We start from the raw sequence: 17224 nt of genomic DNA on the forward strand, positions 1-17224 counted from the left end.
AGTAAAATGTCTCTTAGACAGAACCAGCGTTTTAAAGAAGCTTACCATGTTGTTAATGTCTCAAGCGGAGGGGTTTTTGTTGCTTTTTGGTTTAGTGATTTTTTTTTAATTACCTTCCATTTCCTTGTACTATGAACAACCTGAAGAGGGGTCTCTGATGTGAGTCTCAGGAACTATATAAAGGGGATTTGCATAGCTTTTGTATATGATCTTTTATGTGCTTCTAAGTCTGTATGACTTTTTAGGTGCATTTTGTTCTGTGCACCTGTAGTTGATGCCATGTGCATAATATAACCTTGCACAACATGATCTGAAGGTTTCTGAAGGACTCACTGCAACTTGTCCATGGAAATCAGCACAGATTAGTTATTTGAGCCACTCACTTTAACAAACTCTATTTGCTGCCTGAGAGAACCCTCTTGCCTCCCATCAAACTGCTTCAGGGATGTACTTCTGTGCATGTCTGCAATGTATGAAACCCATTCTTGAGAGCTTAAAGATGTGAAACACCAACACCTATCATATCCCACATTCCTGATTCTCTAGCAAGTAAAAGTCTTGAAAGCAATTGCAAGGATCTAGCAGGTCAACTTCCTTCTCATCCTTAGTTGAAATAACCTCTCCTTATCTTCTGGAAAAACAGGGAATAAAAACTTCTTCAGGAGCCTTTGGTTTGTATTTTCATTTGCTATAACTTTTGGAATAATAATCTATGTGGACTTGCAAAAGCCACCTGGCCTTCTAAACAGAGAAGTTTTAGACAGTTTTTCATTGAATTTATATACTTTGGGGTTTTTTCCCCTTCCCTGGTCAAAAAGTGGTAATTTGTAGAGATCTTCCACTTCAGCTCTATTTCTAGACAAGCAAGAATTCAGAGATGTCAACACATGCCATAAGACTCAGCCCAACCTTGAAATAAAGAAAAGATTTCACTGTGATGCAGCACCAAGGAAGAAGTCTGACATTCCAACTCAAGTGTATATACTGCTTTGTTTTTCAAGGAATAAAGTCTTTTGTACAAAAGTTCATCAGGCCAAAAGATTTCAGAGAGAGGGGAAGGTTCTAGCTTATTATGTATTCTATGTTATATCTGCTATGTATTCCTGCTTGGCATAGTCCTGACAAAATAAATTACACTGAAAGATTACTGCACCTAGGAGAATTCACCTAGGCTTGTAAACACAGCAAACTGCTCCAGGGATGCACTTTAAATGCATTAGATTTCCTTTTACAAAAAGATTATTTTCTTCTTTTATTATTAATTGTAGCATTATGTCCTTAACCAAAGTGATATTTTTGCCATATGCTGTCCCTCTTTTAAATCAATTTTGCTACCTCTTGTGACAGCAGCCAATGTGTCTTGCAGCAAATGCTAAATTTTTTATGCCAGAAGGCATGACAAATATGACACAATGAGTACTTACATCCTACTGGATAACAAAATTATTTTATTTAAAACATTATTTTACAATGTAACACCATCTTTGCAAAATGACTTTTTCATAAAATTTGCCAATGTTTTCTACCTCAAGGAACTTTCCTAAACTTTAACAGATCTCTGTTCAAAAAAAGCTGAAATAATCTTTGGAGCAGAGACCACAGCTTAACCTTTTCTTTTCCTGTGCACCGTTAGAGTAGCACAAGGTTCATTCCTTCTTGTCCTGGCCATTCCTTTCTGCCTCCCTCTTGTGAGGGAGACATATTAGATTTGAAGCAGGTATTGTGCTGAGCTCAGTGCTCCTGAAGCCTCAGACACCTGTGGATGTCAGAGATGAGTTTGGACCTTCTCCTCCTAGGCCAGCAAAGGAGAGGAGAACATGGATCTAACCTAGACCTTCCAATTATTGGCACAGATGTGGATTTCTGGTGAACACTTGGGCTTTATACGGGGTCACTAAGTGTTTCAAACCAAAGCTGTTTCAAACCAAAGTATCTACTGGTCCAAGCACTCATTGTGTAATTAGCAAGAAGAGGAAGGGAGATAAACTAGAAGCATGGAAGATTATTTAAGTGTTAGAGATAACAAACTCAGCAGGGTCTGACAAAATGTCCCCTTGTGAGTACTCACAGCAGTAGTCTGAGCAGTCCCAGAGCTATTAGCACTGATTTCTGAATACGCTCAAAAAACAGTGTGTTCCCAAAGGACTGGAAAAGGATAAAAAGAAAATCTTTCTCAAAGAGGAAAAAGCTCTCTAAGAAATTAGTGATTATTCAACCTGACCTCCATACTCCAAAGAATTGTGGAATAAATTATAAAGTAATTCATTAGCTTGTTAACACAAGAGGGTAATAAGAATCATTCAACACATATTTTCAAAAACAAATAGTGTTCAATACAATTTCCTTCTTTGATAAAATTATTGACTAATTGGATGAGTGGGAAACATGAAAATATTTTGTCTTTTTTACGGCTTTTCACACAGACCAACAAGACAGCCTCATATTCAAACTAAAGAAATACATTGTAGATAAAACTGTTATGCAGAAGATTGAATAGAGAATAGTTAGAATTTTGTTTTCTACCAAAAGGAGATTAACCGAGTCTTAGAGAGATATGTCCTAAATCTTGAACTCTTCAATATTTCCATTAGGGTTAAATATTATACAGAGAGTATACTGGGGAAAAAAACCCCAAACCACCAGTAACACCAACTAGAATGCTCTCTGGATAAGATAAAATATAAAATCATCTTAACAACTTTGATAAATCATCTGAAAGAAAGAAGTTGATATCTGATGAGTTACTTATGAGGTAAATCAGATGAGAAGGAATGCATACTGAATGCATAAATGCAAAATATGGAGTAAAAAGTTATAATGTACCTCAGGAAAAGATTAGAAGTACATTGCAAACCACAATGCTGCTTCAAAAAAAGGTAAATACCTTTCTAGCCTGTATAAAAGGTGTTTATAGCCAAATTATTTTACTATATCTGGGACCATATGGCTATTATATAAATGTTGAACAAGGTTCTATTATTAAATGCTACACATGAACACAGAAAATTCATAGGAAGTGGAGAAAATGTAAAATATTTAAGGCATTCTGGAAAAACTGAAGTAGAGTGGAGGTGATTCATTAAAACATCAAAATATGCTTTGAATTCCATTTTCATATAGCTAAAAGGTTGACATGAAACTCACAGGGATACATTATTTGCTGTGGGACTGGAAAAGAAGGCATTGCTATAGATTGAAAAATATCAGTGTTTATTTGGGTAAGCTTATAGAATCTTTGAAATTATCTTGATCTTTACTCTGAAACCCTGTCATACCTGCCTCCCTCAGCTCCTAGAAACTGAAGCCTTCCCTGCCTCTTTTCCCTATTGACACTTCCCTAATTCCTCCTCATGCCCTTGCAAGAACTGTAGTTCTAACTCCAGTGCAAATAGTAAGAGTAAAAAAGATTAAGACTTGAAAGACTGTAGGTAAAGAACAGGAGAACAAACAAACAACAACAAAAAAATTCTAATAGAAGGCAGAGAAAGAAAGGTAAGCAAACATCAAAACTGTGTTGATAAGGTAGCAGAGAGGAAAAACAGGTAATGAGATAATTTGGAAGAGCAAGGTAGAAATAGGTGAAGGAGTTAGATGGTGGCAGAACAGTTTTCTGCAGAGCCTGCCAGTGGATTCACAGTTTCCAAGGTTCATCTCTCCTCTTTCTAGTAAAATCCAGAATAACCCAATAGTAAAATATCTCTTGACCTTCCTTCTACAGATCAAGTGCATGAAGGCTAGCAGTATTTTTCCCACCAGTTCCCCAACTAGAAAACACGAAGGTTTGTTCTGTGTCACTCCAACAGACAGAATTTTGGTCTTCTCATTTAATTTTAAAGTAGTAGGAGATGCATTTTTTGAAAAAAAAATTTTTGAGGACACTAAAAATGTCTTTTTCAAATTTGGAAAATCAAAGATTCTAGTTAAAAAGCAGGAAAATTAAAGATATCTGTTCATAGGCACCTTGCTACAGGTGAATAATTTGAATAATTCTTTGGGATGATCTCCTGAGATGGACAGTATATGAAGACAATTTAACAGCTGTCCTCTGTAATTTGAAGTGTTCCTTATTTTAAAAGCAAGACTAGATTTAAGGATATATTTCAGTTTCCCGAGCTCTAGTGGAACCAGAATTCTTAATCTGTTGACTTCCTGAATGCATTAAATGCTCTTTTAAATTGTAGCCTCTCTATGTCTCTGTAGTCCTCTGTAACTCAAAAGTTTTCATCAGATATACATACCAAAACACTGAAACAGCTGGAACACTTCAATGTGTTATAAGAAACTTCATGTAAAAAAAGATAGCCATGATAGGGTTAAATTTGTAGTGCTTTAAGATCAGCACCACCAACACAGAACTCAAAGACCATTCTGCTTTATATCGCTTTTTGTCATAAAGAATGGCTGAAAAACAGGGGCATGCTGGGGGAAAGAAAGGGGCAGAAAAAAGAAAGCTGGATTTTATTTTTTTTTTTTTGTCTATCCCATAGAGAGATATCTAGATTCTATAAAGACTGTAGGACAGATTGGTTGGCATTCACAGTCAGCTCTTTCTCAGCTCAGAAGCACTGGATAGCATCTGGTCCAGACAGAGGCAAAACATTCCTATCTTTGGGAAATTTTAGTGTATATAGAGACCAGTGTTCTGGTTTCTTCAGACCAATGGGAGATCACCTCAGTGATGGAATGCAGACACTGGGTCATGTTGCAAGGGAGAAATGATGGTCCTATAGTAAAATATTAAAGACCTTTTTGGGTCCTGACACATGAAGACACAGAGCCAAAGGTGGAAAGAAACCTGTTCTAGCATTGGCAGCTGCACAGAGTACCTGTAAGCACAGCTTTTTGTGATGTCACTCATCCTGCATAGAAGAAGGGTCCCTGCAGCCATCATGGGCATTGCTCTGGAGGAAGCTGGCTGGCTGGTTGACTCCAGAATAGACCCCAGGTGTGATGTTATGTTTATATAGATGATCAAGAAATCTGCTTCTAGGTTCATTATTCTACCTGGCAATTTCTCATGTCACTCCAAGGAGATCAGCAGGTGATTTCTGAACTCTAAGGATAAGAAAACTGGGTTATATATGAAGCAAATAAGAGCAAAACTCAAGGCTCTGCAACTTTTAATACACTTTGCTTCAATGCTCATTTGAATAATGAAATGTAAATGGCAAGGCCTTGTTCACACGCAGTTCAATAAAAATAGTATTTGAAGAAAGTAGTGATGCAATGTTTTGGTTTTCAAGTGCAATCTAGATGTGCCCTATATATGCTCTTCTGGGACATCTTAGATTTTATAGCTGTGTTAAGTACTGAATGACATGAAGAACTTATGAACCAAGACTATTCTAAAGTATTTACATTAAATCCATTCACATACAATTTCTGACAGTAAATAGAATGTTTAAAGATATGTATCTATGCTATTCAAACTACAAGGAAATAAAGGAGGAACAATTATCATCAAGGAGAAAACTTTGGTTATATAATTAATGGAAAGATACTAATGTACCAAGCTATGTCACAGTATGTGTTCTTATTATCTCATACCAGGCCAGCTCCTGCCAAGTGGCAATGGACTGGCTTTTTTTAAAGCAAAGGGGATATTAATGACATTGATTTTGAATTTTTTTTTTTTTTATGTCAGTATTATATATTCATACAAGTTATAAAATCAGACAACCATTCAGCATGTCAGATTGATTCATGGTCTCAGGATGAGCCTCCACTTCACAGACACTGATGTTGCCTTAAAAAAATAACATAATGGAAACTTTGAAAAGACCAGTGTGCTAAAAAACAGAACAAACTACAGCTATAACCATGCTAACTGTGGATGTTTGTCAAAGCAATACCTCAAAATGGAGACATTTCCCAAAGCTTTACTAAATTTTGTATTGGATTATTGAACAAAGCCCTTTTCCATTAAGGAAACTCATCTTTTTGAAACATTTTTTATTTCTGCAGTGCCTTCTACTAATAATACTGTCCAGTTCCCTCTTTACAGACTTACTCCTGCTCCTCTCCAGCCTTTTGGTGAAGAAGTTTGCATTTATTTAAAGGATCTTCACTAGCCTTCTTGCTAAAATGCATCTTTGAATTCTGTCAGTCACCCTGCTGCATAGATAGAATACTAGGTACATGGAGTGCTAGCACTCCATGTACCTAGTATCCTATCTATGCAGCAGAGTGACGTACTGAATTCAAACATCTCTTTGTAGACGTTCATCTTTATGCTGTGCAGTAAAGATATGAGTGAGCAGTGAAATAAATCTCTCATAGGTTTCCTGTGCTTAAAGCTTGTAGAACAAGTATGAAATCAAATGATGAACACTATCTATCTGATTAGTTCCTTTCCATGAATAGCAATTACAGGTGACAACTTTGAAACTATGTCCTTGGGAAAAGGCACAACTTTGACTTTCAGGTGGTTGTTATGTAAGGCTGAGAAAGTTATTCAGTAGAAAGTGTCACTCCCTTACAACTTTGCAGCAATTTAAATACATTTAACTCCAGTAAGCATACATTTACCAAGAGAAATATCTCACACAGGAAAGGAAAGATTCAGGTTCAAGGAAAAAATGAAGTCCAATGCAAAATTCATAGTGCAAGAAATTGTACTGAGTCATGAATGGAAGAACATAAGAAAATTATGCCTGCTTGACTTTTTCCATGTCCTGATGTCTTCTGCTTTGAATTTGGAACAGAGGCATTGAAAACAAGAGTATATTTGCGGAGCCAAGATATGTTGTGCAGCCCAACTCCGTATATTTTTCTGACATCCTGTAATTTCACTAATATTTAAAACAGAAGTTTTGTCCCTCATAAGGAAAAAAATGCTTGCTGTCTCTAGTATTCAATTTGTGAACACAGACAAGTTAGCTCTTGCTGAATCAGAGTTCCCAGAATGAAGCATTAATGATGGAGAAAATTTCAAACTTTTTCTTTGAAAATAGAAAGGCCTCTTGTACCCTCATTTCTCTCTTTGAAGGAAACAAAAACCATATATCTGTTATTGCAATTATTAAAGCAAACCTTTCAGAGTCAGGAAACAGAGAGTTTTCAGATAAGTCTTATTTGGTGCCTGTAATAATGGAAATCCCATTTGTAGCACACCGTAATCTCAGTCAGCACACAGCAATGCTTAAAGCAAAGCTGTGTACTGGAAATGATAATACCCACTTTAGAAATAGCTCTTTAAATATGGCCAAATACGAAGAGTCAAATGTGGCCCATCAGGTGCCACGTCAGGTGGGTTGACCCTGGCTGAACACCAGGTACTCACCAAAGCCGCTCTGTCACTCCCCTCTGCAACTGTGGTGGAGGGAGACAGGGAATGGGGGTTACAGTCTGTTCATCATAGATTGTTTCTGCTGCTACTCAGAGAGGAGTCCTTCCCCTGATCCATCATGGGATCCCTCCCATAGGAGAGAGTCCTTCATGAACTTCTCCAATGTGAGTCCATCCCACGGGCAGCAGTTCTTCACAAACTGCTGCAATGTGGCTCACCCTTCCACGGTGTGCAGTGCTTCAGGCACACACTGCTCCATCATGGGATCCCCACAGGATCACAAGTCGTACCAAGAAAACCTGCTCCAGTGTGGACTCCTCTCTCCACAGGGCTGCAGGTCCCTGCCACCTTGGAGCTCCCACAGGGCATCCACCTGCTCCAGTGTGGGCTCCTCCCTGGGCTGCAGGTGGATCTCTGCACCCCCGTGGTGCTCCATGGGCTGCAGGGGCACAGCTGCCTCACCGTGGGCTGCACCACGGGCTGCAGGGGAACCTCAGCTCTGGAGCCTGGAGCATCTTCACCCCCTCCTTTCCCACTGACCTCCATGTCTGTGGAGTTGTTCACGTGTTCTCTCACTCTGCTCTTCTCTTGCTGTAATTTTCATCTGTCCAATAACTCTTTTTTCTTCTTAAATACATTACCACGGAGATACTACTATCATTCCTGATGAGCTCAGCCTTGGCCAGTGACAATGTGTCCTGTAGCAGCCTGGAATTGGCTCTGCTGGACATGGAGGAAGCTTCTGGTAGTTTCTGACAGAATCCACCCCTGTAGCCACCCCACTAACAAAACCTGGCCACACAAGCCCAAGACACACATTTATTATATTATCATCAGAAGGCATGCATAACATACTCCTAATCTTTAAGTCTCAATGGACCTGAGAAACAATGTGAATTACATGTTCAAGTTCTTTTCTTTTTCTAAATGGATTTATCAGATGATAATCGTAAGTTGGTTTTTGACAAAATCCATTACATTAACAGATTCTCAGTTCTAGCTAGATTTTAGGAACTTTTAAAGGTCAATTTTATGACTTTCTTAGGTACTCTTCATCAGTGAAAAATTTTGCTGGTTTACTTAAATGCTAATCCTATTGCTGCAATATTCAAGAGACGGTTCCTTCCAAGCAACTTGCTAGGTAAATTTTGCATATGTAATATTATCTGTGGCTTTGACACAGCAATATTTCCCTGCTTCATTTGAGCATGTTTTTGTGCTCAATTCAGCTTGCAGACTTAACGCATCATCATCTGGCATCCATATGCAAATACAGATCAGAAACATTTTCAAAAATATTAATATGAAAAGGGAAAAGCTTATTATGCAGATGTATTTAGGAAGAGGCATACACAGAGTCACTGACCCTGTAGCCTTAGGACACAACCCTGTGATTTCCAGACATATCTACTTCTGCTTTCCCCTTTCTTCAATTGTCCCTGACAGTACATCAGTTCCTGCAAGATGTTATTGACTGCTGAGAAACTGAACATTTTAGTGAAATACATGTGACTGATCAGATAAGCTTGTATTAGTCTTATACTTTCAAGTTTTTATCCTTCCTCATGCATGAGTGTTTTCACCTTTATCTCTTCTCACACTGCATATAAGATCAGGCAAAGGCATTGCCTTCTTTTTAGTATTTTAGTATTTTATCATAATATTTTTCTTGGAAATCAGAGGATTTTTGACCAACTGTAAGGAATGACTTTAATATATGTGGGCACACAGGTATGCTTGTACTCACCTGTGACTTACCTCACTTTGAGTTCCACAAATCAGGACCAACATAACATAAAATAGAAAATAAAATAAAGATATACAGAAATGTTCCCTGTTTGCATCACTATAACCTTCCCATTTGTAATTTATCAGAAATCTGAGAACAGTAGAAAGGTTTTATAACTGCAGCAATTATAAGAGGTACAATATAAGTGTTTGCTAGCCCTGTGTTTGGTCACTCGCATCTCACCCACCACTGGAGTAAGATTGTTGTTTGTAGGCTTCATGTCTCCAAGCACAGCCAAGGCTCCTCAACTTCATGGGCAAATGTCTGAATGAACACAGTGTGCCTGTAACCTCAAGACTGAACATTCTTTCTCCAATACTGTCAGGACAAAAATTACTCGCAGTATTTCAGAGTTGTCTGTGCCTCTCTATTGTCCATTGCCAACATTCTTTCTGGAATCTTTCAGTGAGACCATGCCCCAGTCTTCATTTTCATATGATCATCTGAAAAACAAAACCTGAGGATTTTTCTCCTTTGGATTTTTATTCCTCAAGAAGCAGCATAGAATTTTAATTGTAATTTTGAACATGGCACAATTACTTCCAGCCCATCTGTTCTTTCTCCTCCCAGATACAGCTGTGAGTTGCATGTTGCCTCCGCACAAAAAAACCAAAGAGCTTCCCTGCTTGCACATGAAGGATAAGTCTAAGCAGCATAAAGCTGTGTCAGGGAGAGATACCAAAACAAACTTGTAATAGATTAACATGAGTATTGAAAACAGCATTGCCTACATATTCCCTGCTGTATTATTTATAGCCAACACTGTTGTACTGCTTTCAGGACTCAAGCCAGCATCTGAGAGCTACTATCTGCACATGCAACTGTGCTGAATTACCATGCCCAGCTCAGCTGCCTCAATGGAGTCTAAAAGTAATCCCATCAAAACAGTGACTTGAATGCCAGCTAATTATATGCAAAGATGAAGTTTCTTTGCATCCCCCATTTTCACTGATTAATACTCTGATCATGAAGCCCTGAGCACTTTTTACTCTCTTTACTTCCCCAGTAGCTGTAGAATAGGCAGGCTGTCCAGCATCCTGGTGAGTGGCACAGCATATCTCCACTTCTCCACTCTCCGTAGAGATGGTTTGTATGAACTGTGGTATTCCAAATTTCATCAACACAGCCATGATTTTCTCCATCATTTTATCCCAATTATCTCATACTTTGATCAGTTGTTGTCCACCCTGTGTGCAGTGATTTTCAACCTGGAATATTAGATCACAGAGGGATTGAGTTCAGCTGTAGGAACTTCAAGGACTTTCTACATCGAAGCAATCTGAATTTTTTTCCACAAAAGAGGCAGTTTTCTAGTATTTTTCATATCTTAGTGTTTGCAACAGGAAAAGGCACCACGCATAATGGCAGAAGGTTGCTTTATTAGCACAAAGACCCTAGAGAATTGATTCTTTGTAAATATGCTGTCAGGGTAGTGCCAGAGTTCTCAAAATTAGATCACCAATAAGGAAATTAGATTTTCCCATGAACCACATAAAGTCTCCTCAGTTCCTCACTAGATCTAGTCACATGTAAAAAGCAACCCATGATGCCAGGGTCACTCTAATCTGCTGTTGTCAATATACTATGTAGATGCAATATCTATATAGTATATTGCTGAGTGTTCACCCAGCAAACAGCACCCATTCTGTCTTTCTGCTTTGTGACATATTATAACACAAACCTGCTTATCATTCTTCTTGCTTTGGTATTTTTTTAAGCATTTTTTTACTAAATAATCTCTGTAGGAGTACAGAACATGCTATGAATATCCAGTAAGTCAGCTGTATACTTACCAGAACAGAGTTAAGCAATGTTTGATACAATCTTGAGATTGTTTTCTTAGTTCACAACTTTCTTTGGATTAGCAAGTTTTGATTGTGCCCGTGAAATTCTCTCTCTGGAAGAGCAAGAGCAAGAGGTGGCTTATTTCAAATGCACTAATAAAAGTTTACAATAAGTTGTTGGAGAGGAAAAGTAAAATAAAAAGGTAAAGTAGAATGTTTTTATTATAACAAAATTGGTCACAGCATTACAGTTCCTGGTGTATCCGCATTTTTACGGTAAATGACTATAAAGGATTTATAATTCAGTCACCACATTTCTTTCTGCCCTGAGACAACCTCCTAGGAAAATAGCTTTTTATTTATCTGAATATTTAAACAAAAGCACACATATCATATGAGTTTTCCGGTCAGATCTCCGTGAAAGCCATTGTAAAATAAAAATAATATTCGAAATGGATCAACTTAAAATCTACTCAACAGTTTGATAGCACATACTTTAGTCATTTATACAAAGACAGAAGAACTCCATTATTTTATGTCACTTTGAAGAGTAAGGTTTGCAGAAAAGTAGAATTGTTCGGAAATTTCAGTCTGGTATTTGTCAGAACCATTTTACCATAGCTGGGGAAATTATTATAGACTAGAAAAGTTAATAGCCAGGTTAGCTATGGGTTAGCAATTGGTGCATGGTAGCTGTTCCAGCAGCTGCTTCACCTGAGCCATGAGTGGTGCCTCTCTTGCAGCAGTGCCTCATCACTTCTAGGCTGTGTCATTGGAGGTTGCATTACACACACTTCTAACATGGCTAGAGACAGTCAGGGGTTTTCATTATAATCACTAGCAACTTGCTTGTAAGTTAATATAATGAATTTCTAGCACAGTGACCTCCTCCTGAGGCAATTTCACATTTGGTGGATTATGGTGTTCTGAAATTCCTTTTTCAGTAGTTGCACTGGTTTCCAAAAGCAAGGAAAATTGCAATTGTCTAATTCAAAAACTGCATTTGTACTTATTATTCTTTGTTTTTTCAGTTAGGAAGTAAACTAGAAATTAGTTAAGATTTGCACTTTGATTCAGAAAAAGGTGGATTTTTTTCACTTTTAGAAGTCAATCACTTTCAGATCAGTTGTTTCAAGATGCATATCAGCCTTGTGCTGGACAATATTAAGCCGTCCTTCTAAAGTTATTTTAAAGTTTTTCATGTTGTCATAAAGTGATGAATGAATATTAAAAAATTATACTTTAAAATAATTACACTTAATAGAGGGAATTAATTTAGAGGATCTAAAAGAATTGTACATTTTAAAGCTTCCGTCTATGATCACTTAATAAGACCTTCCTTATTCACAGTCTTCATTTGGATACTAACGCACAAGGCTAGAGTCAAACCTTCTGATAAAATTTGGTGTGGCTTTTAGGCATACTGACATGCACCCCATGCAAACACATCCGTGATCATAGCCAGGGCCAGCTGAAAGCAAAGAAAAGGCTCTGGTGTAAAAAGGGTAAGCACTGCCATCTGGCAGCAGTGTGCCTCGACTGAGTAGCCAAACCTCCACCCAGTAGCACCTTTCACTGTGGCCCGGGTCCCACAGACACTGCACACAGACCCCGCAGAGCTGTGCCTTTGGCACGGCCGCCTTTCTTCTGCTCCTGGTCCAGAGCCTGTGCAGATGTGCCACGCGTTACATACACAGTAAATTCAGGGTGGCAAGGAAGTGTACAGGCTGACAGTATTTTTGCTGTGCTTTTAAGTTATTGTGCTTTGACTCCTGATTGAATCTGGCTGACTTCTCAGAGAAGTTCACCAGGAGAATTTGCTCAGTTCAACCTGCCTGCCTGTCCTGCTGCAGGGACAATGGCTTCCAGGCAGCCACACAAACCGTTCAAAGCAAAACAACAATTTCTGCTTTGGCCATCTGTCCATGGAATCAGATTAAAGTGCTTTTAGAGAAAATAATTCTTTGCCTTATTTTTATTATTATTCATTCCAGATTCCCTCTCTTGAGCCAGAGACAACACGATAGGTCAGATTTCTCATACATCTCCTGTGGTTTCAAAATCAAAAAAAAACACCTCTCTCTAAGCCATCAAAAAAAGCTTTAAACCTTAAACTAACAGTGTAATTACAAATCCATATTCCAGAGAAATATTCCCTGCTAGCTAACACTGTCGATAGTAAATAATTTTTAATGGAGAGGCTCTAATGGTAAACACTTCACTTAAAAGCTCTTCACAGCAGACAGCATAATAACAGTGTAATTCAAACAAAAAAGTTAGGAATGTTTGACTATCATTCAATTTCCCCACTGAGAAAGTGCAAACAGAATTCCATGGGTCTTCCTGCAGAGGAAATGTACTCAGTGGAATAGAGCTGTAAGGGTACAGGCAAGATGTTTAAGTGCAAATATATTACAAGCTGATAAAATGTGCTCTTCCTAGTGCTGTATTATGTAATGCTTCCTGGAACCAAGCTGGGAAAAGTTTTATGAATGACAATAACCCTTCTCTCACCTTAGGGATTACATATAAGTTTCTGGCATGGTCTTGTTGGGGAGCAGTGCTGCAAGGAGCTTATCCCCATTTCGTCACTCTCCCTCACTTCCCACAGAGAAAGGCTGGAGCCCTGTGCTGAGCCTGATGAAGATATGGTAGGCACCAGCCCTGCATGTCTGGCTGAGCTTTGCCTCATCCTTCAGGGTTATACCATTACGTGGACAGGAGAACGATTGAGAAGCAATGGAAATTGGGTGGAAAGACCTGATTTTAAGGAATAACAGCAAAAAAAAAAAAAAGCATTCAAAAGTAAAGCTGTTTGCAAAATTCTGGTGTTTAGTGCTGGACAGTTGTCCAGTCCTGTCACAGTGATGCCACCCTTCAGTTAAGCAGTTTGCAAGTGCACAGCTGTCCTCCCAGTGCACAGGTTAGGTACAGAGAGCCAGGACAGCTACAGCACAAATCTGTAACTCCCCTGTGGCAGTGGAGTAATTCAGTGTTATTCTTACACCTTGAAATCAGCAGGAACTATCTGGTATTCAGTACTGGAAAAAGTGATGATCTTAGTCTGCCCGCCTTGGATTTAAATTTTGTTTCTAAACCCTCCTTTATTATAAGCTTTGGCATCTTCACTAAGAACTTGTATCATAGAAGACATAAAAAAAAAGTCAGATGTAAATTGAGCACATTGAACAAGCTTAAGGCAATAACAAACAAAAACACGCTTTAAAAGGCACAAAATGTCACCTACAAAATCATTTATTATATTGCCTGAGTCTCACCAGACATATATATCACATTACTATTTCATTAATGTTCTCCAAATGAAGTTGTACAGACAGCAGAAATCCATTAAAGAGAAAAAGTATTGCTATGCTGAATAGCTTACTTGCTCTTCCTGCTTGTTTCCAAACTATAGCTTTTTATCTTTCTTTTTCCCATTCCTAGAGACTGATCTAACATGATCAAATTTGATTATCAGTAAAACATATTAAAATGAGAGAAGAGGACATTTTTAATTTTCTAATTTCTTATTCCTAATATAAAAGTCATATCTGCAATAGGGATATTGAGTAGTATATACTATTTGCTTGACACCTGGAGCTATGAAATATAGATTATTTCCTGTTATTTAGTCCTTCCTGCACAAACCTAATATTAAATTCACTGTTACGCTGAGACATATGTAAAGAACAATAAAAAAAGCTTAACTGCTTTTATGTGTCTTATGAGTAATACAATACATCTAATCTGGCAGGTAGAGTATTTAAAATTGCACTGATTTCAAGCTGAGAAAGAAAAAAAACCAGAGAGTAGGAGTGGAGCAGAATCATCTGCAATATTAATGGAAAATTATATATGAAAAATGAGCTGGGAAAATGGCACTGGGACTTACTTTATATTTTCTATGGGAATTTAGCATACACCCCAAAAATGGATACTGAGAGTAGAATGATGGAAAATACGTAGAGGCATACTTGTTTTTACTACCTCCTCGAGTTGCTTATAATGAAGAAATCAAGAACCAAAACATATGGCTTGTCACAGTACATTTGTGTTTGCATGCTGTGATTCAGTCCTCAGATGTAATTCTGTATTTTTATAAAAGCTTGCACCCTCTTCTTCTGAGGGATATCTGTCTTATTCTGTGTACAGAATGAGGAGTATCCTAAGAATAATCTCCCTTCCTTCCTTCCTTCCTTCCTTCCTTCCTTCCTTCCACAAGACCAAGTCTGACACACTGTTTGGGGGGGGGCAGAGGAGGGTTGTAGGGGTGGAAGGAAAAAAAAGGCAAAAAAAGAGCACAGCTTACTAAAATTGGACATAATTTCCATTTTTTTTATTATTTTCTTGCTTCTGTGCATGGATGCATAGGATGCATACATATCACAGAAGAAGAGTTGCAGTCATTTAAGAACTATCTCTCTGGTTGAGAGACACTGATCTTCTTTTCTCACATGTAGCAAATGTTTCTACTGAAGCTTTTAAATCTAAATACTCAGATTTTTGCACATTTAAGCAGTTTCACCTAGCAACAGAGAAACAATCATGAACCACTCTTCCAGTTTCTACCTTGAAGGACACAAATAAATGCCTCTCATTTAAATGCCTTTACTATAAACAAAGAGCACTTTCTGTCTACCTCCTTTTTTTTTCTAAAATGGTTGGATTGGTTTTGATTAATCTTTCAGACTATAATGAAAACCCAAACCTGTATCTCTGGGCATAGACTTACAGAAGCATAACTGAAACTAAAAGCAAAGTCTTGCAATAGTGAGTTACATTGTGAATAATAACTAAAGGCATCAAACTAAAGCATCACAGAGCCATAGAATGATTTGGGTTGGAAGGAGACGTTGAAGATCATCTAGTTCAAAACCCTCTCCCCTCAGTAACTCTGGAGAGTGTTGCACAACCTGTAGAAGGCATGATGACTAGAGTTGAACACCAGGAATAAGAAAAAATGTCCATTTAAAACCATGGATGGTTGTGACACTTTATAAACACCACAAAGGCAAATTCTCTCACCCAATAGCTTTAAGTCTTAGTTACACATCTGGTTTAAATGACTAAGCAAATTGCTTTACCAGCCTGTTACACATAATAAAACCAAAGTCTCATAGCTTGATTAAGGCAAGTGACTGGAAATCACAGCCAACTGATTTCATGACTGTGGGGCAGCATAGCCTGTTTTATGGTTTGGACTCATCTCTTTTTATGTGTCCCATCCTGTCAGTATTAGTTCTGTAGGAAGGCATCCAAGTCCTGAACATGAGAGGTTAAGCATACAGCTGATCTGCATCAGCCCGAGTACCTGTTTCCTCAGCACCAGGAAAAATCCCTTCTTTAGGAGTGCATGACAACTTCAATCAGAAAATATAAGTATTGCATGACAAGCTCATCTTTGATTTGAAAGTGCTGAGATGCTTCCAGCATGCTTCTAAAGGTGATAACAGACAGAAGGCAAAGAGCTATAATAGTTGATCACGGGAAACATAATCAAACGTGCTGAGATGAAAAACTTATGTTTTTCCTTACCTTTTCCTAATGACCATTTTCTGGTAGAGCGGACTCCCATGCAAGTTTCCTCAGCTGTGGGGCAGTAGAGGCTGTTTGGGTAGAGCAAAAGACAGCACAGAAGCACTGGGTTTGGATTCATAACTTTGAAGCTTCTTAATAATTTTCCCACTATTACTGCCTTACATGACAGCACTCACCTCTGGTTCATGCACAGCAGTTTTGAAGCAGAACTCACATGATAATAATCATTAGAGAAATATCATACACAGGCAGAGAGGTGGTGAGTGATGCTGTGGTGGAAGGGAGAGCATCCTGGGTATTGACCTCGGTTGTATATTTTTCCCACATTGCTTCTATGTGGTAGAAAATTTCTAGTGAAATTCCAGGTATGGTTCTTTCCTTTGGTCCCCTTTAAATGGTATAAACTGTTTCTCTGAGAAACATGAAGCATAAAATTTATTACAGCGTATATTTTCATGCCATTCCTGGAAGTAGACCTACAGTTTTATATTCACTTCTGATGCTTCTGAATAGTGAGCAAGAATTATTTCCTTAAAATGAAAAATACACCCTCACAAGGGAAAAATGAAAGATGATGTTTAGAAAAACAAGTTGTTGGTAGTACAGTTGTTTTACAGCAGATAAAACAGACCAACCCAAACCACTTTCATCCATCTTTAGTCAGAATAAGAATGCACTAAGCACTTTGAGTAAAGTGCTCTGAGACGGAAAGGAATTGTTGGCTTATTCTTTTTTGTAGGCTGAAAGGCATTATATTTGGAAAAATGCCAGTGTCAAGGTGGAAATTTTTCTGGTTGAGAAAGAACTTAGTAAAAAAGACTTGTG

The 17224-nt window shown here is 38.1% G+C and overlaps 1 long non-coding RNA gene across 1 annotated transcript; it reads right to left on the minus strand.

Moving 5' to 3' along the window:
- Positions 1–9279: 9279 nt before the first annotated feature.
- On the minus strand, positions 9280–16580 carry LOC126645441 (uncharacterized). Its single transcript, XR_007630122.1, has 3 exons — positions 16397–16580; positions 10871–10974; positions 9280–10285 (listed from the first exon to the last, which is right to left on the minus strand). It is a non-coding gene; the product is annotated as an uncharacterized LOC126645441 (long non-coding RNA).
- Positions 16581–17224: the final 644 nt, after the last annotated feature.

Source organism: Myiozetetes cayanensis, unplaced genomic scaffold, assembly GCF_022539395.1.
Source record: "Myiozetetes cayanensis isolate MyiCay16 unplaced genomic scaffold, myiCay2020 scf1, whole genome shotgun sequence".
NCBI classification, from domain to species: Eukaryota; Metazoa; Chordata; class Aves; order Passeriformes; family Tyrannidae; genus Myiozetetes; species Myiozetetes cayanensis.